The sequence below is a fragment of the Sinocyclocheilus grahami genome, unplaced genomic scaffold (genome assembly GCF_001515645.1).
Source record: "Sinocyclocheilus grahami isolate Dianchi unplaced genomic scaffold, SAMN03320097.WGS_v1.1 scaffold1001.1, whole genome shotgun sequence".
In the NCBI taxonomy this organism is placed as follows: Eukaryota; Metazoa; Chordata; class Actinopteri; order Cypriniformes; family Cyprinidae; genus Sinocyclocheilus; species Sinocyclocheilus grahami.
In genome coordinates, this window is record NW_015506180.1 from 173,590 (window position 1) to 200,539 (window position 26,950).

At 36.6% G+C, this 26,950-nt stretch overlaps 1 protein-coding gene across 2 annotated transcripts in view; it reads left to right on the forward strand.

Moving 5' to 3' along the window:
* The first annotated feature begins 7,010 nt into the window (after nucleotides 1–7,010).
* The window catches only part of npas2 (neuronal PAS domain protein 2), a 66,170-nt gene continuing 46,230 nt past the window's right edge, over nucleotides 7,011–26,950 (forward strand). Inside the window, exon 1 of one of the 2 annotated variants that reach the window (XM_016250662.1) lies at nucleotides 7,011–7,316. The gene's annotated coding sequence lies outside the window, so the exon portion shown is untranslated. The remainder of the gene's footprint in view (nucleotides 7,317–26,950) is intronic. The other variant, XM_016250661.1, reaches the window with a different exon arrangement.

A 26,950-nucleotide genomic window follows, 5' to 3' on the forward strand; every position in this document is an offset into this window, starting at 1 on the left:
TTTTTATATTGTTTATCAACAGTATACATTTTTATATTGTTTGGATTAACTAGCCGAGTAGACAGATATGAATGTTTATTCATAACCATACTGAAAATAAGTAAATATTGTTAGCGGATGCTAACTGTCTAGCTAACAAGCTTGCTGGTGCTAAATTGAAGTAATTTTTAGATATAAAGTCCAAATATTTTTATTCAACCACCCAGATAGATTACATCTGGGGGAAAGAAAGGATGTGACGTTCAGAACACGGTAACTACAGTAATTATCAAAGTGGCAAGTGATGCCCTCTGGGGGCATTTGGCCAGGGGTGTTTTTACACCACAGACAAGGTTTGAGAAGAACAAAATCATTATGAAAATCTAATTATATTTTGCTTATTATATTCATTATTTCCTTATTGGTTATTTTGAGAAAATCCCAGGTATTTTGAGCAGTAGGATTATAAAAAAAATATGCTAGTATAAAATTAAATGTGTAAGCTTCACAGTGAACATCACTCTCGTCAATGTAGTCCATATCAACAACAAAAATTATATCTTGACTCCATATAGTGGTTATTTTGAGCAGTAGGATTATAAAAAATATGTGCTAATATAAATTTTAATTAAGTAGCCTATATAAAATTGCAAAATAAATCTATCTATCAGTACTTTTTTACTTAAGTACATAAAAAAATCGAGTACTTTTGTACTTTCACTCGAGTAAAATTGAAAAAGGAGTACTTTTATTGGAGTAATATTTTATTAGACGTATCTGTACTTTTTACTCAAGTACTTGATTTGTGTATTTCGTCCACCACTGCCCTTATTATTCTCTGTGACTCCCTCCCGTCGTGTAAACACACATGCAGATAGGTGAGAGGATGTTGTCAAATCCTCCCCATTTTCTGAGTGCATGTGAATGTGAATTTCTACAGTCAGACAATGCATGACGTCACTAAGGTCAGAAAAGTCTTGACCAGTTCAGACTTACACACATACAACCAACACTCGGATACATTGCAAAATGTAAATAAATCATTTAAAGATCTTATCTAAAATAAATATTATAATATATTATTTACAATTCCGTTATAATAATAAAATACTAAAATAAATTATATATATATTGTCATTTTGAATGTATTAATAATAATAACACATTTAATAAATAAATAATATATCTATTGACGATGCCTGATACACACTGTAGAAAGCTGAATTAAGGAAGAGGAAGTATATGTCCATTAAAGATGGTTAGTTTGATGGGATTTCACACTTTGGCTGCTGGTCAGTTGGCTCCGTCACTTAATCAGTACAGTTACATAATGAATGAAATGCATTTAATATAGTATTCATATAATTCTGCTCATACATAGTGATTAATGCTAAGTATGAGAAACATCTGTACTCAGCTAAGTGGTTCATGGCACAGATCTAGGAGTAATATTTTATTAGACGTATCTGTACTTTTTACTCAAGTACTTGATTTGTGTACTTCGTCCACCACTGCCCTTATTATTCTCTGTGACTCCCTCCCGTCGTGTAAACACACATGCAGATAGGTGAGAGGATGTTGTCAAATCCTCCCCATTTTCTGAGTGCATGTGAATGTGAATTTCTACAGTCAGACAATGCATGACGTCACTAAGGTCAGAAAAGTCTTGACCAGTTCAGACTTACACACATACAACCAACACTCGGATACATTGCAAAATGTACATAAATCATTTAAAGATCTTATCTAAAATAAATATTATAATATATTATTTACAATTCCGTTATAATAATAAAATACTAAAATAAATTATATATATATTGTAATTTTGAATGTATTAATAATAATAACACATTTAATAAATAAATAATATATCTATTGACGATGCCTGATACACACTGTAGAAAGCTGAATTAAGGAAGAGGAAGTATATGTCCATTAAAGATGGTTAGTTTGATGGGATTTCACACTTTGGCTGCTGGTCAGTTGGCTCCGTCACTTAATCAGTACAGTTACATAATGAATGAAATGCATTTAATATAGTATTCATATAATTCTGCTCATACATAGTGATTAATGCTAAGTATGAGAAACATCTGTACTCAGCTAAGTGGTTCATGGCACAGATCTACAGTAGTACTGTAGTAGGATCTGAAGCAAAACCAAAGTCAGAAAGTGGGTCAGACATTGCTGAATATTTTGAGTCCCGGCTCAACCTGTAGAACCAGAATCCTGTTCCCCAAGTGGAACACATCCACTAAGTTTCCATGGACACAATTTGGGCTCTCATCCTGTATTTTGATACAAATAGTAACTAAGGGTGATTCACAGACTAGCGACCATTGCCATGGAGACTAGCTTCTCTCTCGTATTATCTTGGAATTTTTAAGAGCGATCACTTCAAGTTCAGTCTGAGAGAAAGAGAGAGAGAGAGAGGGACGGAAAGAAAGAATAATTCTAAACTTCATAGCATAATCCACAGAAGCTTATTTGAGGTTGTAAACACATTTATCTAGACTGTCTGAGCAAGAGAACTGTGTATATGCTCAGCATTCAATGGTAACGCCATGACAAACTGTTTTATTTTGATTTATGCACTGTCATTTCTGATCAGTAATGATTTGCTGTTACTAATGGAAAAGACTACTGGTCTAGAACTAGCCATCTTGTCTTTCCAGGCACAGACTTGTATTTTAAAGTATGAGTCCCGGCTCAACCTGTAGAACCAGAATCCTGTTCCCCAAGTGGAACACATCCACTAAGTTTCCATTCAATTTGGGCTCTCATCCTGTATTTTGATACAAATAGTAACTAAGGGTGATTCACAGACTAGCGACCATTGCCATGGAGACTAGCTTCTCTCTCGTATTATCTTGGAATTTTTAAGAGCGATAACTTCAAGTTCAGTCTGAGAGAAAGAAAGAGAGAGAGAGAGAGAGAGAGAGAGAGGGACGGAAAGAAAGAATAATTCTAAACGTCATAGCATAATCCACAGAAGCTTATTTGAGGTTGTAAACACATTTATCTTGACTGTCTGCGCAAGAGAACTGTGTATATGCTCAGCATTCAATGGTAACGCCATGACAAACTGTTTTATTTTGATTTATGCACTGTCATTTCTGATCAGTAATGATTTGCTGTTACTAATGGAAAAGACTAGTGGTCTAGAACTAGCCATCTTGTCTTTCCAGGCACAGACTTGTATTTTTCATGCTGATCTTGGAACAGTTATTATGAAGCTCTTCGTTGAGCTCAGGCTGGTATACTGGCGTGAGTCTGCACACTGACTCATTGGGTATTCTGCCAGGGCACTGGGACAGCAGTGTGTGCTCTGATCTGTACTTAAACACCAAACACCCTCTCTTTTCTTCATTCTCTCTTTCACATCCCAAATGTCTCAATTTCCTTTATCATCTTAATTGATCTTACAGATAACTAAAAGTTATCCTGTTCTATGCATATGTATGTTACGTACATGCCACTGTAATTAGAACTATTTATAGTACTTGTGTATTGTGTGTAAATATGTACGTTTTCATCTGCCACTAAATGAATGAAGTGTTGTGCACTGTGAAAAAAAGGGGGGAAATGCTATAATAAAAACCTGTTACTTGGTTAACTGTAACCCTCTGGTCTTTCCAAACCTGTATGACTTTTTCTGCATAACCCAAAAGAAGAGATTTTGAAGAATGTTGATCACTAAACAGTTTTGACTCCCATTGTATTTTTTGTCCATTGAATGGGAACCAAAACTGTTTGGTTACCAACATGCTTCAAAATATCTTCATTTATGTTGCAGAGAAGAAAGTAATTCAGGTTTGGAAAGACCTGAGGGCGAGTAAATGATGACAGTTTTCATTTTTGTGTGAACTTTCCTTTAAATAAGGCAATCCATGTGGGATTATATATTTATTTTAAAGGGGAATTCCCAGAACACACTGGTGTATTGTGTTTACGTTTATTCTGCTAATGTCTACTGCGTTCTTTAAATGTCCTGTGTGGTGCCCTGTTAGTATTTTGTGTTTGTAATAGTGTTGGCACGGTACCAAAATTTCAGTATTCGGTACCAATACCAGTGAAAATCCACGGTTCTCGGTACCAAAGCAAAACACAAAAACATGCTAATTAAAAATTGACTATACATTCATTTAATCCAAACTGTGTACATATTTAATTTTAAAGGGCTTTTAAAACCTGAGTTATTCAGCCTAGAATAACAACTAACTAAGTTTGCTAAAAAAAACATTTTTGTACCATTGAACCATTTGGACATTCTCTAACACGCATATTTTAAATTCACAATTCATTTAAAAGCCTCTGGTGTGTAAAAATAGTAAATATCATCATGTCCTCCTGTTTTTTTTCCCCTAATAAAAGTTATAGGAGCATTAAATAGTTAAAGAAACTTCATTCTAATGCTCATTATATTAGCATTAGCCTCACTTATGCTAACGATTAACTACTCTAATAACAGTGATGCTCATTTCAATCTGACATTAAAATTAAAATATTGAATAATATTCATAACAGAAGCGTTGTTTCTCACAGATTTGCTCTCTATTTGTGGCGGCATATAAATGCAAATTCATTATCTGCCAGCAGGAGGCGCTTGCAGAGCGGGAGAGATAGCGGTTTCCCCGATAACGGCTGTAATCAAATAAGCACTGAACTCACAAACGCTGCTCAGGCATTACAGGCAAGATGAAATTAAAATGACATCCATCATTTTCTTCAGAAATAGAGTGATATAAAAACACCTGCATCGGGTTTCGACTTTGACACGTGCAGTGCTCATGTTTATTCAATGAAGTCAAAGCCTTTTGGAAAATCTATTTATGGCGGTCAGTTTTGATATTGTGGCGGGCGCCACAAATAAATCAATGTATGGAAATTAAACTTACCTGCTTGAACTTTTTCATTTGATCCGGGTGTCTGTCTTTAAAGTGTTTTGTTAGTTTGGTGTGTTTCCTCATTTTGAGGTCGCCATGTCTCAGTGCTTTTATGAAGAGAACGCATCTGCGCACCTTTCGGATAGTGCATTAAGAACCGGGTTGACCAGGGTACTCGGTACCACCGGTACTTTAAAAAACCTGGTTCTGTAACGCTTTCATTTTAAGTACCGGGTCTTTTGACAACACTAGTTTGTAAGATAACACTGTGCTTTGTCTTAAAGGGATAGTTCACCCAGAAATGAAAATGTGATGTTTATCTGCTTACCCCCAGGGCATCCAAGATGTAGGTGACTTTGTTTCTTCAGTAGAACACAAACGAAGATTTTTATCTCAAAACGTTGCAGTCTGTCAGTCATATAATGGAGGTGAACGGGAATCATGGCTTTGAGAGTCAAAAAAACACACACAAAACCAAATGAAACCCTGTGGCTCGTGACGATACATTGATGTGTAAAGACACGAAACGATCAGTCTGTGCAAGAAACTGAACGGTATTTATATCGTTTTTTACCTCTGATTTACTGCAATGTCCAAACTGTCCTGAGTGCGTTCGCATCTTCTTCTTCAGCCGTGCATGACGTGTCTTCTTCTTCTTCTTACTTTATGGCGGATCGCAGACTTATAAGTGCATTACCGCCACCTATCTCTCAAATGGACCATTGAGTTCAAATGCCTTGGATGCCCTGGGGGTAAGCAGATAAACATCACATTTTCATTTTTGGGTGAACTATCCCTTTAAGTTGCTAAAGAAGTCAAGAATGAGGTTAATGATGAAATTAAGCCATTATGTCATTTTTTCACCTTCATTATTATCAATATTTACATTAGCAGTTTGTTGTAAAGGGGCTTTAAATTAGGCCTTTAATGACATATTACGAGCAAGTCCTGGCAACCACATCTGCTACTATATAATTCTATCCTACTCCTCAGAAATACTGTATTTTATTTCATTGCTTGTGTATGTCCAACAGATAGGCTAATTGATACGTTTACAGGCTGCACAACAGTGACTCAGTATGGATCAGCTGTGTGATTTCTGCCTCGGGACTACAGCTGAATGTCCTCTGCTGGTGCGCGTTTCATTGACCAAGCACCGCTGAGCGACCCGTCGGCAGATGGCAATCACTGTCTGACATGACCTAGTTACAGACCACAGCAGCACGATCCAATTAAACCCCCGCCCGCCCGCTGATCTGTGTACAGTTGGAAAGAAAATCTTTTCACTTCGAAGAATTATGTTTCTTTGTGTTTACGCACGCAAACAATTGTGAATTTGAACGGTTTAGGTAAAGAAAACGATTTCCTAGAGTAAAATGAATGGGGTCGGGTCAGTATATGAATTATGCAATGATTTTCTGGCTGTCCAGTTTTTTAAAGTTCTGTGAGGGGAATTGGGACGCATTGACGCAGTCTGCATGTTTTGTGATATGCAGGCTAATAAAATGTTGAATGATTACAGTAGGCTACTTTTAAAAATTTGCTGACGTGCTGCCAATTGTCGCACATTTCAAAGGGCGTGAGCGGCATACTGTTTCCATGGTTACCACCTCAGACAAACTCAACTAGTGTTCGCCGGAATCTATTTGGAGACCGTTGTAAATATTCGCTCTGGCCAACGTGTAATCGAACACAATTGTATGCTTGCAGAAACGTTTGAAAACACCGTTGAATCATATACATATTGGTAAGTTATATACAACATACAAACCCATAATTGGCACTCAAGCGCGGGTAAACTCGTTGTTCCAGATAGGGGTTAGGGGTGACGCAATATTTCAAGTCATTATTCACAGCCACAAACTAAGTTGGCAAAATACACCTTATGGAACAATAGTCCTTACATAACATAACTGCCTACAGAACTCCCACGCCATTTGGGAAACTCGAACGTAACTGAGATTTTTAAAAACATCGTTCACTCAAATGGTATTTGTAATATTCTACTAAATCTGTAACCCAGGTCCCCCCCCCTTTATTTCCACACGAAGAGCTTGCCTCCTTAATTCTCCGCCGATGACATTCTCTGGCCGCCGTTCAAGCCGTTTGAGAACGGAGAGGGACAGGGAGAGGGACAGGGAGACGGACCGGGCGGCGGGTGTGTGCGTTCCCCTCCGCAGACTCCGGCGACTCCGCCCCTTCGCTCCTTTTAAGGTGCGACGACGGCTGATGACGTAAAGCGTGAGGTGTGTGCGTTGGAAAATGAACATCAGTGAATGAAAAAAGCGTCCTGGAAGTCACTCATTGCCCACAGAAACGGTGCCGGTTATGTAACTCGATTTCATGTGTAAGGCAAGGAAGGCAAAAACGCTCTCGGTGTGTCTCGTCGCTGGAGATTCCTAGCAACTTCTCTGTTGAAGTCGGGTTCTCATTGCTGCCTATGATTAGGTGAGTACAGTCGGATGTTGCTTGGTCTAGTTTGTGAAATTAGAGCACACAAGAAGAAGTGTGTCATTATGTTAAAGGCGCCCGGTGCAAGCGCCCCTGACGGGTTTAGATGGTGCTATGGACGTTCTGATCGTTCACTTAAAGTTGCAACAGATAGAACAGTGAGTGTTTATGTCTTGTTTCATTAGCGAGAAGTAAATTAGTTTTTCTTGAAATACATTTGTTTTTTCTCTCTGTGACGATGTGGACAGTTAATTGATGAGGCCAGTCTCTGTACTTTGTTCCTGTACTTGTGAAATGACATATTCGAGGAATGAAGATATTTACTGTGATATCTATAAGTGCCAGATGGTTGGACATATTATGCGAGTCTGCATATACATATTCATTCAATGGCCGAGTTGACGTCTCTCTCCTAAGTGTTTTTAATGGAGGTCAAGAGGAACAGCAGGGTAAAATCTGTCTACTCTTATTTTCTTTTACAGCCTCTTATTGACTGAAGTCACAGATAATGCTTTAAACGATGCCGATACGCCTATTGAAAGTTTGAACGTAATAACCCTCCACATAAAAGCACTTATGAAAAGATTGCAAGTTATGTAACACATGACTTGAGAATCATGAGCCGGTGGCAGTGACGTCATGCCACTCACTGGTGATACTTCTAATTTTCGCTCTAAAATGACTGATCTCGCTTATTTGCTCGTTTTGTGTTTTGTTAATTTGTTGGTGTTGCTAGTTCTGGACAAAGTTAACAAATGGACGCAAGTTAAACATTATTTGAGATATAGGTGACTTTACTGTTTGTGTAGTTTGCGAGTTTTATATTTACATCGCGCTCGATCGTCCTTTCCATGACGCGCATTAGCCTCAGATGTCTTTGCTTGGCACAGCAAAGTGCAGCTGTCAGTCCTCCTCAGGCTAGTTGTTTCTTTCTTTTTTTTATTCTGTGGTTGCCTGAATGAAACTCAAATGACAAGTCAGATTAATCCAGGAACAAATTGGTTTATGTTTGATAATGTAGCCTATTGGTTTTGAAGGATTTCCACTTGAACTGCTTTAAATTGTTGCATTGAAAATCATCATCCTAATTTTTTTAATCAGTTGAACTTTACAGCGTTCCCCTCATCTGTACAACACTGAAAAGCAATGTAAGGCTCAGAAAGAAGTGTTTAGGCTGTTTTGTTCTAGCTAAAAGCTTTTTACCACCCACCATTCCTGCTGAAGCTAAACGGGAGTTGAGCCTGGTCAGTACCAGGATGGAGATTTATGGGGAAACAAAGGCTGCTGCTGTAAGAAGTATTAGTGAGGCCAGCAGATGGTGTTCATCCTGTGCTCTTTGTGGGCCCTAATTCACCTAGCGATGGATGGTGACATTTCTGTAAAAAGGCACCATCCTTTAGATGAAATACAATGTTAAAATTAAGTCCTGATTCTAAAATTCCTAGAGAGTTTCTAGAAAATGGGAAGGGATGTAAACCTGCTGACCTGATAGCTGCTGGTGTTGGCACCTTATGGCTGTTGCATCATCCAGTTTGATGCTGCACACTGCTGGGGGTTGCTGTGTAAAGTGCTTTGGCTGAGAAAAGTGCTAGCCTATATAAATGGACAGATCTGACAGAAAAAGTGGAAGGGGAAATGTAGTCACAACACAAGTCGAATTCAAAGTATGTGGCCATCTAATAATCCAAGAGCTTTTGAGCAGTGCTTTTGGAAACAGGATGAAATAAACATGTAGTATAAGCTTTAGACAACAAATTCAGATCTTCCTTGAACAAGAGTACCAGATCCATCATATATCAAATTAGACTAAAACCTATGCAGCTGGTTTCAAAACTCTGAACTTTCACCTGCTATTCTTTTCCTCTCAATAATTTCTATCAATCGTGGTCCTCTTAGATAGTTGTTCCATCTGTTTACTGTCAAGAAAAGAGCATGAGATGCTGTATGTTTCACTTAAACCCTACATTGTTGTTGCAGACTTGACTTTATATCTTTCTGTTTGTTTTCTTCTTGCAATATATTGCCTTATTCAAAAAGAGCAAAGTCAATCCTGATAACAAAATCTATATTTATTTCAGTTTCAAGTGTATTTGATCTCTCTGTAGTGACCGGGTGGGAGACTGAAAGGGAAAGATTGTGCATCAGTCTGTGTCATGGATAATAAAGTTAGCAATTATTAGTCATGTTAGTAATGCAATGATCATCACCCATTGGTCACTTAATGTAATGAAGTGATATGCAGCAAATTTGCTGTTTTGTAACTTTGCTATGCCGCAAACCAAATTATTTGAAACAGATTCATATGTTAGATGTTTGCTAGTAAATATAATATTGGTCAAGAAAAGAATACTTGTTTGCATCAGACAGTCACATGCTGTCCAAACTGCAAATGGACAGTCTGAATCGCCCCAATACCCTTATATAGTGCACTATTTGAGGGGACAACCATTTGTAGTGGTGTCCGAAACCACAGTGGACATTCAATCCCATAATGCACCTCAAAGGCTAGTGTACCTACAGTTGATGTACACTTAATGGCTAGCCTAGAAACTACTCATACGCTGTGTATGTCACCCTGAATTAATTCTGCATGGCGTTCACAGCACTTCCGACACACTCAGTGTCCAAATTCGCTCACTTGTTTTCATTCACTCATTCAGTGGACTATATTAGCGATGTGATGTGGAATAGTGAATGAGGGTATAAGGGATGATTTCGAATACAGTTGTTTCTCCTTTTTTCAAACCTTTTAGTTGTTAGTACTTTCCTGGCTCTTGATTGGCTCATCCTGAGGTTGCCAGTCACTGATTAGGTCATCCTTCCCTCATCAGAATAATGCAGTTGTACTTTAGAAGGCTTTAGTGTTTTATAGATATCTTTATCTCTTTCGTGTTGTATGAATGTGGCTCAGTCATACTCTTTCTTCAGTCTTTTATATATATTGCACCGTGAGGACAGTTAGATGTGCCCTGTTCTGCTCTAAATGTTAAATTGTTCTGCATACAGGTTCTCATCAGTAGAAAACCTCATACAGCGATTCACAAAAAAAAAAAATCCTCATCAGAAACTTGGGGTGGTGGGTGTTAGGTAACAGATGACACAGTAGCCACTGCTGCACAGTTATGGAGCTATAGCACTGGGGAAACTGGGTTACTGGGGCACGGCCTGCAAGCTTTGCCTTAGCACGCAGGCAAGCATGTCATTGTGACTCGGCAGGCAGAAATGCCAGTGAGCTGCTACATCGCCTGAGTGTGTTAAAAGAAGAACCGGCCCTTTAAGAGCTCTCAGAGCAGTGGTTAATGTTCAGATTCTGTGTCAGATCTACAGCCATGTGAACAGAGCATAAAGCTACAAAAAAAAAAGAGTAGACAAATAAAAATGAAAGAGACTCAGCAAAGACAGGCAGAGAAACGGAGAGCGAAAGTGAAGGAGAAAGAAACAATGACAGAGAAAAACACCTACAGTTGTGGATTTCGTTTTGGAAAATGGGGGCATTCCCCCTTTAGGTGGCTTTTATGGGGGGATTTTTTAAAGACATTTTTAAACTACAATCATCTAACCTAAATGTTTCGTCACCCAGTGTATTTGTGTTTTGGCATTCCCCCTTTAGGTGGCTTTTATGGGGGGATTTTTTAAAGGTATTTTTTTTAGACATTTTTAAACTACAATCATCTAACCTAAATGTTTCGTCACCCAGTGTATTTGTGTTTTACAATTTATAATGTTGTTGATTCATATTTATATTGTGAGGAAGATTTTTAAAAAGAATTTGAAGAACTCTGAATTTAATTTATTTTAACTAAAAAAGACAAGTAAACGGTCAGTATTAAAATAAGAATAGATAAATGACAAGCAATGGCACAAACAAACACAATAATATGATATAAAATTAACTGCTTTAATTTTTCAGGTAGGTATAACGGTAATATTCAGGTAGCCTACAGAAATACCACAGAAACTGAATAATCTATTTAACTTTAAAACACTGGTTAGTCTTGTAACATTAATGACAGACAGCAGCAGGTTTATTTAGGTTGCTGTCTCTTTAAGACCTCATGCACGGCTCTGTTACAGTACATTTTGTTTCTCAACTGTTTACATTCACTTAATAACCTATATACCAACGATGTTTAGTATAAATCGACTGTTTACGTGAATACTCTTGAAATCGGGCATTTTGACAATTTTGTATTTATTTTGCCGTTTAAGCGCAATAAGGCGCAACACAACTTCATTCTGTAGTTGCGCGCTCTCAGATGTGGCTCTATGTGTGTGCGCTTTGGGTGTGACCTCACAGAATATTGTGACCTCACATGTTGCTATTATCTCAGGATGTGCATATCAATATCACCAGACTCCACAGAAAGCGGTCTCACAGAGAGCGCGCAAGTAGGCTACTGAATCGAGCGGTTGAATGTTTAAAACATTCTATATATTCTATATAAACATTCTATAACATTCTACTCAAAAGCAAGCATTTTTCACGCTGAAATATTTACAAGCGGGAAGTAGAATTATGCGCAATCTTGCGCCGAAATACACTTTGCAGTATCTGCAAAATGTTAGCCTAATTATTTTACTAAAATTAGAGGGATCATACAAAATCCATTGTTATTTTTTATTTAGTACTGACCTGAATAAGATATTTCACATAAAACACGTTTACATATAGTCCACAAGAGAAAATAATAGTTGAATTTATAAAAATGACCCTGTTCAAGGGTATAGGCTCTAGCCAGACTTTTTTCCCATTCTCCTAAAAAGCTTATACTACTGTTTCCACTATTAAAATAGTTCAATTTTGTATTTAATGGAAAAGCGAGTATATTTCATTTTTTTTTTATTTTTTATAAAGTTAATTTAGAAAAATGTTTGGAGCAAAAAACAGTATTTAAAAAATATTACATATTTTATTTACCTGCATGTCATGTGACCCATAAATGACATCATGGAACTATGTTGTTAATTTTTTTTATTTCTTAAAATCTCAGGGTGTACTTCAAGACACATTGAACACAGTGTGTGTATCACTTTGGGTAAAAACAATGCTATGTGTATGTACATTTTAATAACAACTGACTCAATTTGCCCCCTAGTGGCAGTTGTGATGAACTTTCAGTTTGTTTTGTGAACCCTCTGGCTGTACAAGGCAGCTTTATAGTTAGACTGTAAAAATATGAAACTGTTAACAGATTGTAAAAGTTATTTTGTCATGCCTAGATGACTTGATGTTGCTCAAAGACATCAAGAAATTAGATCTAGCGCAGTGAATTTTTTGTTATAGTTTCTTTAGTAATAGCACTAAAGAAGTAGATATAGCATATATCAATATATGCAAACTGTTATAGCTGTTATATCTCTTCACTCTGAGACCACTCAGGTTGTTGTACAAGTTTGGCAGATGAATGCAGTGTGAATGATTTCTTCTCAAGGTTGTGAAACATAGTTTGAGGGCAGTAATGTTCTTTTTGGATGGGCTTTTTCATTCAAGGTATTTTACTACTGTCTTCTGAAAGCTTCTTACTGGTGTGACATAAATGTGACCACAGACACTAGACCCTTCTTTCATCTGCCTCTTTCATTTATTTTATTGCATGTTGCTATATTTTACTCAAATATTCTTCCTCCTGAAATGTCATGTGCCTTTTCCTTCTTATTCCTTTTTTCTTAGCCATTTCTTCAGTGCTCTGTCCTTCTTTGACTCTAATCAATTAGAGTCAAGCTAATCAATTTCTACATTCATGCTTCAATTAGACACACTTTGAGGCATTACTTACATTTCCTCTCTTTCTTTGATCTTGCTCTCATTTACATTCTCTAACTCGCTCTTCCCCATTAGTAGATGCTAGCCTTTGTCAAGAGGCAAACACGAGGCCCTGAGCAGACCCAGATGAAAGATACAGGCTTTTTTCACATTTGTGTGCCATTTTGGGGGAAATATCTGCTGAATACTGCAGAATTAAGCATGGTTAAATATGTTCGACACAGTGTAGAGAACTAAACTAATATTGTTAGCAAATGTAATTGCATATTCAATTAAAATATGCAAGAGATGGAGTATGTGTAGAACTTGGTGGGGAGGCAGACTATACAAATGTCATCATCCCCATATCGGCAAATTTTCTGAAGATTTCATATATGGTTAACATTAAATGTTGAAGTAAAATCAGCAACTTAACAAAAACTGCATATACAATAAATTAAACAAAGCTGCTCTCTCTGACAAGCCTCTCAGTAATTATCTGCCTGTTCACATTTAGTACACACACACACACACACACACACACACACACACAATCATCTAGTTGGATTTTTCCATTCCAGGGATTGATTGTAGTTTGCCATGTTGCTTTTGTAAATGACTGTTTCAGGGCATATTTACCAGCTAAATGATGCAAAAACTGATTGAGAATTTGATAAGAAATGATGAATTAAATCTACAGTGGTTTAAGCCAGTGGCATTCTCTTCATTTTCAATGAAAGAACAAAGCAGCCTTAAACTGCGTTCAGATTCACTGGGTCCCTATGCCATGTTCTCATGCTCCCTTCAGGGGATATCTAGATGATCACACCATTTTATCTATTTATTTGTAACATTATAAATTTACTCTTACACTCTAAAAAATGCTGGGTCAAAACAACCCAATTGCTGGGGTTGTCCCTATTGTACCCAGCATTTTTTAGAGTGTAGTCTAAAAGTCTTAGAACTTAGCCATTGCTACTTAGAGATTACTACCTCTCTTTATTGGTGTAATAAATGAATGAAGGTTTAAAGTTGGTGCCACTGCTTAATGTCTACAACCACCCCCAGTCATTATTATAAATTCCCTGATGAGAAGAGAGCTCATTGATAATGTACTCTGCTGCAAGGCCAGAATCATGCTAAGAATTGTGCCTCATTAGTTTCCTTATGCTTGTGTGTTTGACCCACATTTCTTATTTGCAGTGATCACACCAAAGTGCCAGCACAGAGCAGGATGTGTCACGGATTTTGGATTAGGTCACTGCTACTGCCATGTTTGTATTTTGCATTACTCACTGTCACTGACTCTTGGTCATGCTTGTTTTATGTTTGTGGATGCTTTTATGTCACTTTACCATGTTTGAAATGTTATTTGTAGTGTATTGTATGTATGCATGTATTATGAGCTCTGCCCAGTATCGGTGTCACAGGGAAAAGGGGGACAGGTGAAGCACTCAATGGAAATTCATCGATTATCTTGCGAGCACTGCATCCAGCAAATGTATTTAGCTATGAGCTGCATGTGCCAGAGAACTCTCTGGAAAGACTTTCAAGGTTTAAACGATTCATGGGCCATTTGTAAAAGTCACTGGCATTTTAAGTCATGCATGTCTTTTAAGCAAACTATAAACACAGATGGGTTCAAAATGTGACTTTTGCATCATGCAAAAATTAAAATGTCCTTAGATTCAAGTTGAAGAGGTTGTGTATATATACTTTGTAATGCAGTTATGCAGAAACTGGTTAATTGTATTCTATCTGAAGTTGTAGAATTTGCCTGTCATTTTCTACATACATCATGAAATATTGATGTCAGTGATGCAAGATTTACAGTAATACTGAAATAATGAAGACAATTTCAGTCAGTCCTCACACGAGGCAATGTGTGAGTAACCAATGCTGGGTAAAATAGGGACAAACCCAGCAATTGGGTTGTTTTGACCCAGCATTTTTTAGAGTGTAAGAGTAAATTTAGAATGATACAAATAAATAGATAAAATGATGTGATCATCTAGATATCCCCTGAAGGGAGCATGAGAACATGGCATAGGGATCCAGCTTTTGAGGATCTGCTTTTATTTGATCAAAAAAACAGTATTGTTGTGAAATATTATTACAATTAAAATAACTGTTTTCTATTTTAATATATTTTAAAAATGTACTTCTATAATGGCAAAGCTGAATTTTTAGCAGATTTGGTGCCCAAGTAACATTTCTTCTTCTGATCAATGTTGCTTAATAATTTTGTGGGAATCAGTTAGGGCTGGACAATAATTCAATATCAATATGTATCGCGATATATTTTTTTTCAATAACGGTGATATGGTTTTTAAACACATTTCCGATATTTCGATATAGCCTACATTACCATACACTGATTTATTTGTGGCTTTTGACTTCATTGAATAAACATGAGCACTGCACGTTTTAAAATCAAAACTTGTTGCGGGTGTTTTATATTAATGTTTCTCTAAAGGGAAAGGACTATCTTCAGAAAAGTTTCGATGGGATTTTTATTTTATCTAATAAAGGAGTGTTCATGAGCGGAGCTGTAAATGTTTGCCATATCGTCCAGCCCTAGAATCAATTTACTTTTTCAGGATTCTTTGAGGAATATAGAGTTCAAAAGAACAGCATTTATTTGAAATAGAAGCCTTTTTTAACATTATAGAGGTCTTTACTGTCATGTTTGATCAATTTAATGCACCCTTTCTTTCTGAATGAAAAAGTTAATTTTGTTTAACAAAATAAATTTTTTTCTTACTGACCCTAAACTTTTGAATGGTAGTGTATGGTTCTTTTTCGTCCCCTTGATTCACCCTGATCTCAAACCTGACAGAGATGCCCAGTCAGAGCACTTTGGGGATGTTAGTGGCTGTAGACCGTTTTGGGGCAGATAAGTCTCTCTGAGTACGGATTTAATGGCCGTAGAAGGTCTTGCGGGGCAGGAGCAGCTGTACTGTGGCTTCATGATTACGTTAAGCGAGTGGAAGTATGCTGCACATGACTGTAGAGAGAATGTCTGGTATTCATGTCGCTCTCTGTAACCTTCTAATGGTGACATACGCAATGTTCAGCGCACGATTATATAACCGCTTGTACGGACGTCATTCTCTGCTCAAATGCCACTCCCCCCCCCCATCTCTCCTCTCTCCTTTAAGTGCTCTCTTTCTGTTTCTCTTTCCCTCTAGGTCTCTTTCTTACCCCCCCCAACCTGCCTATGTTTTTCTGCTTTTTATGTAATTTGTCTATTGGTGCATGATTAAGGGACATAGGCCTAATCATTCTCCCTCTGCTTTTTCTTTGTTTGTCTCTCTTCTTTAGGTACAAGTGTGTATGTGTTAGGTTTGGGAATCAAAAATCGATTCCGATTCCAGAATCGGATGCTTAAGGTCAGGAATCGGATACTGATTGTCAAATTAAAATTTTGATTCCGCCTATCGTTTCCTATGTGTTTTTTTTTTTCTTCATCTGTGAGGACCAGCAGGACCTTGTTTACTAATCTAAGCACTTCAAAGTTTGACTATATTTGCAATCAGAAGCCAAAAAAGCTAAGTATAATATCTGTGATAGCTAAACATGTTGCAAGAGAGGTGACACCAACATGACAAAGCACTTTAATTTAATAGATCGTTAAAGTTCGTGAACACGATTCAAATACCAACGTGATTCTATTCCTAAATTACAATGATTCGTCTGTTTCATTCCTCAACCTTTGACATGTGCGATCATGTTGTGATCACTTGCTGGTTCATCCGTGCAGAGTACGATCACACCAGTGCGATTTGAAGTTGAACATTTAAATTTGCGTTCGCACTACCATTGACCTAAAGAGAGCAGCTGTCTGTCATGAATGAAACCGTCACAGTCTATTCAGCCACACAGTATCATTATTTCTGTTACAAACATTAAAATCACAGAAGTACTAAGCCTGTTGATTTTTGTTCATGGTATTCAGCTCCAATAAATGGTTTGCAAGAAAAGAGACACAGGATAAATGTTTGATATCATTATATAATCACATTGGAATCGAAAAGAGTCAGAATCGATAAGCAGAATCGGAATCGGAATTGATCAAATTTAAACGATACCCAACCCCAGTATGTGTGTGTGTGTGTGTGTGGGTTTGTTTGAGCATGTTGCCTCAGAGATACATTTGGTAAACCTTGATATAAAGCATTGCCTTATAAGAAATCATCAGAGTGATGCAGTTTAAGCCCGGATGGAGGCACACAGGAAGTCTTAAAGGGGTCCTATCATGAGGACTCAAATGTTCCTTGATGTTGTGAGATAAAATCGCTTTATGAGCTTCATCTTTGAAGTTCTTCCTTAGACCAAAAGGAACATTTAGTGAAATTAAGCTGACTAAAAATGACTTTTTCAGGGTTATATTTAGGGTGGATGATGTCATGAAAAACAAAAAAAAAACCTTTAATAGAATTATAAGTGGAAAAATGTAATAATAAAAGCATGACCCCTTTAAACAGACTGATCTCCAGCTGCGATTAAGTGCTATATCTGATTACACTTGTTAAAGCACTCACTACAGTCAACTGAAAATCTGTGTGAGTGTGCATATCATGCATGGATGAGTGTTTCAGGTTAAGACCTCTTTTAACCATGAATATTCATCTCTTGGGCTTGAGTGGGGTCTTGTTTCTGTGTAAGCATGAGTGTTTATTTATCCAGGTTTCTAGGTTAGTCCTATTCTTACCACTGCTCAGAACATCAGAGTCTGTTCAGGTTAAAACTATTCCTGTCCAGGCTTAATTTCATTACAGTGTTTGGCGGGTGCTGGTTGCGTAGCAGTTGCGGATTTCAGATTGTTTTGTATGTTAACTTTTATGGCTGACTCATGAAAATTCAGCACCATCACAAATGTGTCCTTAAGCAAAACAATGAAGATTCTAGTTTTTTTAATGTATCTATATTCTCATTTACATTGAATCTCATGCAGTGTTGTAGATTAATTCAAAATCAATTAAAAATGCTATATATTTAGGGCAGTTATCACAAAATAAACCCAGACAGAGAGATCGGGGCCAGCACGTATTTATTATAATAAATAAATGTATAATTCTTATAAAAAATATTTTATTATGTTAATTAAATGAAAATGGATAACAGCTATGTAGGAAATTTTTCTGTCCAATTGCACTTTCTTCCTGAATAAATGTGTTCAAAAGTTTGGGATCGTAAAATTTCTTAACATATAGCCTAAGACAACTGTTTTTTATTTTAATAGGGATGCATGATTGATTGAAATAAAACTGAAATCACAACATCAAATCACAAAGGCTGTGATTTAATTAAATAAACATTTGCACTGTATGTTTTAGACTGAAGCGTGGCACTGTGTACATTTACAGGCTCAGGCTATATCAGGAATTTAATCCATTCATATATTTAACACCAGAGGAAGAGAATTCCGTGAAATAATAACAAAAATACGTGTATTATTTTGTTTGTTTGTTTAATGGCATTTATTTACTTTTATTGTTTGATGTATAACCATATGCTGTGTTCTCATAATTTGCTATCATTAATTATCATGTAACGAAAATGGAAATAACACTTCTTAATAAAATATAATTTTTTTTTTTACTGAAATATTATTTGTTAATACAGTAAGTTGATATAATTGTTCATTGTGGATACAATTATTGTATGTGTATATATAGACTTGTTCCACCAGTTTGAAGTGCCATGTTATTTATCTAAAATAAATGTATAATTTGTCCTACAAATCATAGTCAGGAAACATTACATTTTTAAGGGAATGGCAATTTATCTTGATTGAAAATAATCCCACTAAAATTAATCTGATCTACCCTTTTTTTATTATTATTATACACATATTTCAAAAGTTCAAATAATTACTTTAAAAAATGAATGATGTAGGCCTACATGTCTTGTAAGACCTTTGAAATAACAGAAATCATTTGGCGAAGTGAGCAAAGAACATTTACATTATCACACTGCCACTGACTATAGTCTAGCGGGAGTTTAAGCACTCTCAGAAAACTCCCATTATTATCAATGAAATTAGCCAACTCGTAAAATACTTACGACTTGGCCGTGAGATATAGCGTTGGCTATGAGCAGTGCTAAATGTAATGCTGCAATTAACACTTTTCATTTCATTTACACTTTATTCGCAACAGTCCAATTGTAGAGGGTTGTAACTGTGCCAGCAGAAATAATCAGTATTTCAGCAGTTACAATCTTTCTCTCTGTGTTGTTCGCTCAGTTTGCCTCTCTCTCCCTCCCTCACTGTCTCCCCCTCTCTTTCTCTTTGTGACTGTGAGGATTGTTTGAGTGGTTAATATTAATGAAATCTAATGAAAGTTTTGAATATACAAGTAAAGTATTTATGCTATGTTGGTGCTCACAGGAGAGATTGATGGTTCTTTAATTATAGATTAATGAGAGGAAACCACAACAGTCATTACACTAAAAACATCAGATCATTAGCCAAAAGGCCTTTTAAATACAAAATATAGGTTTGATAAATTAATGGAGCCTGTATCATATCAAATATTAAGATGGTTTGGTAGGTTAATAAATGGACGATTCGAAAGAGCAGTGTTTGCTGTTTTGGATGCGGAACAGGTTGCAAGATTATAAAAGTCAAACTGCAAACCTGCAACTGCACTGACTGCCTGTCTTACCAGTGCTGAAATGCATCATGGGACCAGTAGCTCTGAAGTGGCCCTAGAGTCAAGCAATCTAATCAGGTTACGTTTCAATCTGTCCCCTGGCAAAATTATATAATGTCTTAAAATTAGGGATGCACATTATTGGATTTTTGCCGATATCCGATATGCCGGTATTTTTCAACTTATTCTGGCCGATACCGATATATTTCCGATATATTTTTTCACCAAGTCTCTCCTGTGTGGAAATTATAAGCAAATTATTTTTAATTTTGGTTCATTTTTAACAAGAACTTCTTTGTTAGAATTAAATAAACAACAATGAAGTTATTTTATAGTGACAGTACATTGAAGCTTTGAAAATAACTATAAATAAACTATATATCAATCACTGCATTTTTTTTTCAGAAAGACGCAGTAGTAACCTTAACATTTTATTTTAAGATTTAACATTTGTAGCTGGTCTAAAGCAAGCGTTGTAAAAATTCTGAAAATCTTTTAGAGCTCATAATATGTTTAAAAAATATAACATATTACACATTAATTAATAAATCAGTATATATAAAATTATTTAATTTACAAGTGTCATGTTTGTGATTCTTTTGAAAAATGTGTATTATTCATGTAAACTATGGCTTCTGACCTTTAAATCAAAACATACTCATGATTTTATGACATCAATTACTGTGTTATTTAATCAGAAACACAATCTAAATGTTATTTGTGTATTTTCTTTCATTTTATTAGAAGTAGGCCAACAAAATAAACTCCTTACCGAACAGGCATTAGGACCCGGGGGAGGCTGCCGCTGCACGTGCTATTACTATTTACTCTATCATACACCAAAGGCATCATTCTGTACAGTATATGCATTCTCAGTTTAAATGCAACGATCCAAAACGGTGAATCTAATCACCATTCAGGCAAAACTTTGCTTCAAGAATGAGCCACACTGTTAACGTGATCTAATCGCTAGCACATCTGAGCACATTTGAGTTAAGGTATTCCTCTTATTGGCAAGACATATCGGCATAAATTTTCATATCGGGCCGATGCCGCTATTTACATTTAAAGTAATTATCTGCCGTTTCCGTCCGATAATATCGTGCATCCCTAGTTAAAATATCATGTTATCTGGGTGTGTGTCTGTAAGTGTGCTTACAGTGGGGTCCAAAAGTCCATATTAAAAAAATAAAGTTTCCATACTAAAATACTTTATGTAAAGAATGGATTTTCCAATTATAAAAACATTGTGGTTTTGCTCCAAAATGAACTTCACAGCAAACAATCAACCTCTTACTAAACCCACCCTCCCATTTTTTCTCTCTCTCTCTCTCTCTCTCTCTCTCTCTCTCTCTCTCTCTCACTGTGTCTGATGTTGCCTGTATAATTAAGAGATCACTTTTCTGTTTGATATAAATTAGCTCACTGTTAAATTAAAAACGGGCCATTTTAATTATAGTCTCTCTTCCCTTAATTATTTTGTGTTTTCCCCTCTAACTCTGTATAATAGATCCCTCACTCTCACTCTCACGCTCTCTTTTTCTTTCTGTCTCTCTTTATTCTCTTTTCCACACAAACACAGAAAGGGAGAGCTGGAGCACTGCGTCCTTTTTAATGACTCTTGACGGTAAAGTGAGAGAATGTATACTCGCGCACACACTCATGAACAGCCTTTTACTTGATCTAATATGTGATGATTAGCTCTTTCAGTTAGCTGGGTCAGACCACATTAAGATAATTACAATTATAAAAGAACAATGTGGCTTTACTATGGCAGCAAAGGACACACACATATGTGGATAATTGCAACACACATCGACACACAATCATAAAAGATTATGAACAGCTGTATGTTATGATGACAATGCTCGGGAATAAATAGAAAATGGATGGATAGACTGATCGATGGAGCTTTTGACGTGTGAATAAATGGAGGGGGAGAGCAGCAATTATCTCTGCTCAGAGAGTAAGATGACCTCCTGTGTATAAAATTATTTAATTTACAAGTGTCATGTTTGTGATTCTTTTGAAAAATGTGTATTATTCATGTAAACTATGGCTTCTGACCTTTAAATCAAAACATACTCATGATTTTATGACATCAATTACTGTGTTATTTAATCAGAAACACAATCTAAATGTTATTTGTGTATTTTCTTTCATTTTATTAGAAGTAGGCCAACAAAATAAACTCCTTACCGAACAGGCATTAGGACCCGGGGGAGGCTGCCGCTGCACGTGCTATTACTATTTACTCTATCATACACCAAAGGCATCATTCTGTACAGTATATGCATTCTCAGTTTAAATGCAACGATCCAAAACGGTGAATCTAATCACCATTCAGGCAAAACTTTGCTTCAAGAATGAGCCACACTGTTAACGTGATCTAATCGCTAGCACATCTGAGCACATTTGAGTTAAGGTATTCCTCTTATTGGCAAGACATATCGGCATAAATTTTCATATCGGGCCGATGCCGCTATTTACATTTAAAGTAATTATCTGCCGTTTCCGTCCGATAATATCGTGCATCCCTAGTTAAAATATCATGTTATCTGGGTGTGTGTCTGTAAGTGTGCTTACAGTGGGGTCCAAAAGTCCATATTAAAAAAATAAAGTTTCCATACTAAAATACTTTATGTAAAGAATGGATTTTCCAATTATAAAAACATTGTGGTTTTGCTCCAAAATGAACTTCACAGCAAACAATCAACCTCTTACTAAACCCACCCTCCCATTTTTTCTCTCTCTCTCTCTCTCTCTCTCTCTCTCTCTCTCTCTCTCTCACTGTGTCTGATGTTGCCTGTATAATTAAGAGATCACTTTTCTGTTTGATATAAATTAGCTCACTGTTAAATTAAAAACGGGCCATTTTAATTATAGTCTCTCTTCCCTTAATTATTTTGTGTTTTCCCCTCTAACTCTGTATAATAGATCCCTCACTCTCACTCTCACGCTCTCTTTTTCTTTCTGTCTCTCTTTATTCTCTTTTCCACACAAACACAGAAAGGGAGAGCTGGAGCACTGCGTCCTTTTTAATGACTCTTGACGGTAAAGTGAGAGAATGTATACTCGCGCACACACTCATGAACAGCCTTTTACTTGATCTAATATGTGATGATTAGCTCTTTCAGTTAGCTGGGTCAGACCACATTAAGATAATTACAATTATAAAAGAACAATGTGGCTTTACTATGGCAGCAAAGGACACACACATATGTGGATAATTGCAACACACATCGACACACAATCATAAAAGATTATGAACAGCTGTATGTTATGATGACAATGCTCGGGAATAAATAGAAAATGGATGGATAGACTGATCGATGGAGCTTTTGACGTGTGAATAAATGGAGGGGGAGAGCAGCAATTATCTCTGCTCAGAGAGTAAGATGACCTCCTGTGAAATGATCATGCAGTTTAGAGGTATATTTCTGGCTGTGGGGGTTTAAAAGTCTACAAGTCTTCTGTCCTCTGAGATTGAAGCAAACTGCTGCTTTACTCTAGCTGACCTACTTAATCTTGTGTAAGGCTCAACAAAAGAAGCTGAGAGGTTAAACTCATCCTCACTCACTGAATTGAACATAAATCAAACATTTTTGAAATATTCTGCATGTTAGCAGTGTATATCAAAGGTTTAGAACTCTAGGTTTTTGAATATGAAATGTTCATCCCTCTGTTAAATGACTCAAGACAAGATTTTTTTTATATATAGATCATAAATAGTTTATATATTTTATAGGTTTTTTTTCATAATTGGACTTTTGCACAAATGCTATAAAAATCTTTTAGTATATAATATTTGTTTTATAATTTTTTACACATTAATGGTTTGGCAGCAACAATATAGCAGTAGTTTGGTGATGGTTTATAATTTTGGTAACTTGGTATTGATTCCAGTATTTGGGGCTTATTTGGCCCTAGTTTGGCTTACAGTCTGTGAGTCAGAACAGCCGGCATTGTAGTCTACTCTTCCAGTATCAGGAAACAGCCTTCCATAAAATGCGCTGGACACATCTGAACATCTGAGTTGAACTGTGTTGTAAATACAACTTAACCACTGATTTCTAGTCGTTTCCTCTTTTGGAAGACTAAACAAAGCAGTTTCGCTTTCACAATGAAACACATGGCAGGCTAGAGTGAGCGGCAGCCGGAGAGCTAGAGTGAGCGGAGGCCGAAGAAGGAGCGGCCGGCGGGCTTGCGGCAACCACATGTGACGACCCCGGGCTGGACTCCGCTTCGTCCACGGTGAAAGCCGATCCGGTGATCCACAGCGCGAAGTTGATGTATTCCCTCAGCGACCAGCACGGATCAGCTCTAGGCATGACGAAGCGGATATCGTCCTCTTTTGGAAGACCAAACAAAGTAGTTTCGCTTTCATGACCTGGTGGCAGCAACAATATACAGCGAGAATAAAAGTTACGCCGCCATTCTTTGCGTGAACATTTGGGCGGCGTTATGCAAATCTTCCCACATCGTGACGTAGACATGTGGGGGCGTGTTAGAACGAGCCGTTTTAGGTAGGCGTGGTTGACTCTTAACTTTTATAAAGAATATCTTTTTGGATTTGAGACTTTAGTCTTTGCAACTTTACAGATCTTCTTTATGCACCAAGAGCTTGTAACACTCCAAAGAGAAAGGAAAAATTTTAATTGCATCATATGACCCCTTTAAACACACATTCATAATAGCAATTTTGGATGAGCTTGTCCATGTAAAGTATTTGGCGAGTTGAGTACTGTTAGTGAAATTTGTTAATAAAATAAAAACTCAATTCTAACCATAGCGTGAATACATGGTGTATATTAAATAAAGAAACTGAAAGCTCCCAAGAACTAGTGATTTTTTTTAATCAAATTTGTATGAGAGAGATATCCAAAGATCAACAGAAACTGATCCAAAGATAGAGAGTTTAAGTATGAAAGATGAAAGAATATCAGTATTTCTGATGTTTCTCTGACGTTTATGAGTTAGGATGGGATCAGTGGTATCAGGACGCAGAGGTTTGTAATAGGTTATTAATTAACTGCTGAAATGAATCTGACTGTAATTTGTGTTAGTGCAAGACTAAACAAACCAATGCCGCAGGACAAAAACAAGATTTGGTCTGTAAAAGTGAATTTGGATGATTACCTGTACCGTAATATAGATCATCGACACTTGTTTAAAATTGTGGATCAAATCAAAAGCAAAAGGACCAGTTGCATACTTGTGTACTGTATGTGTGTCTGCATATATGTCTACTCTGAAGAGAGGTGTGTTTGCTCCTATAAAGGGAGAATCTGATGACTATAGCTTGTGAATTCACTTGAAATCACTTGACCTTTTATTTGTTTGCCACAGAAACATAGGCTGTGTGTGCTCATATGTACACATACAGTGGGTACGGAAAGTATTCAGACCCCCTTACATTTTTCACTCTTTGTTATATTGCAGCCATTTGCTAAAATCATTTAAGTTAATTTTTTTTCCTCATTAATGTACACACAGCACCCCATATTGACAGAAAAACACAGAATTGTTGACATTTATGCAGATTTATTAAAAAAGAAAAACTGAAATATCACATGATCCTAAGTATTCAGACCCTTGACGCATATCTGCTGTGCGATTCTAATGAGGAAGTTCTTGTGATTATTTCCTGAACTTCTGAATGTTGTTCGCTCATAAAAGTAACCTAGACTGACCTGGGAGAATCGATTATTCTGCTGGACGACTAATAATCTTGGAAACTCTGCTACAAAGCATTAAATTCTCTCCCTCTCCCTTTCTTTCTCTCTCTCAGTTCCTCCTTCGCGCTCATGCTGGTGTTCCACTGACCCATATTCCTCTGGTAGTTCTTTGAAGCTACAGAGCCACAGTCAGCTTCCAAATCAAAGTAGCGCCGACATCAAAAAGCCCAGTGATAAAGCAAAACACAAAAGAAATGACAGAGACAAAAACAAGAAAGAAAGAAAGTGTTGTTTTTTTGTTGTTGATCTTATTATATACCCAATGACTCATGATGAACTTAAAATTCCATCCAGTGTTATCAAAAGACTTTAATTAGACTGCATTACTTTTGGTTTTATAATAATTAGCAGAGTTTTGGAGCTACTTTTGCATGAACATCGTGACAAGTAAAACCATTAAAGTGTTAAGAATAATGCACAGCAATTACATCTATTTGGTGAGTACATGCATGAGCCGGTATAGCCACACAGCTGACATGTTTCAGGCTCAGCTGCTCTTCTGCCCAGCGGCCATGTTGGACGGAGGGTCTGATGGAAGATTCTGTGTTTGCCATGGCAACCGATATAGTGTCCTGATACAGGCTTTCCAGCATCACACATTATTTCTGCTTTAGCTGATGTTCCCTAAATGTATTTATGAACGTTTTTGTGTTGACAGAAGTTTTATCTTATAAAAAGTCTGCAGTGCTTTGTTTAATGTCACTGTAAAGTTTTAGTGCCGGAAGTGTTAGATTTGATTTGTTTAACGTGTATTTATTTTATTAATTAAATGCACATTTCTGAAGAGTCACTTTATTTTATTTTAAACATCAGTAAACCATGTCATATAGCATCATTTCAGCTCCTGATACTGCTGCAACAGACCCAGTTTCACCTTTTGCTGCATCAGTGGAATATGTGAGAAAACTACTTCCAAAATAGAGCAGGAGGTAGAGCATGTGTGCCTTCAAAAGGTATAGCCCTGTGCTCAGTTTCTTGTGAATTTGAGCATTGCCACATGAATGATGAATGAATGAGCCCTTTACATATACAGTGGTGTGAAAAAGTGTTGGCCCCCTTCCTGGTTTCTTATTTTTTTGCATGTTTGTCACACTTTAATGTTTCAGATCATCAAACAAATTTAAATATTACACAAAGATAATGCAAGTAAATACAAAATGCAGTTTTAAATGATGATTTAATTTATTAAGGGAAAAAAGCTGTCCAAACCTACGTGGCCCTACGTGAAAAATGAATTGCCCCCTTCTGTTAAATCATGAAAGAACTGCAATTAACCACATTATTTTAGATACATATTTAATTTTAATTTAATACATAAATTTAACTTGAGTTAAATTTCACTAGCCACACCCAGGCCTGATTACTGCCAGACCTGTTGAATCAAGAAATCACTTAAATAGAACCTGTCTGACAAAGTGAAGCATGCTTAAATAGCAATACATTATGCCGCGATCTAAAGAAATTCAAGAACAGATGAGAAACAAAACAGTT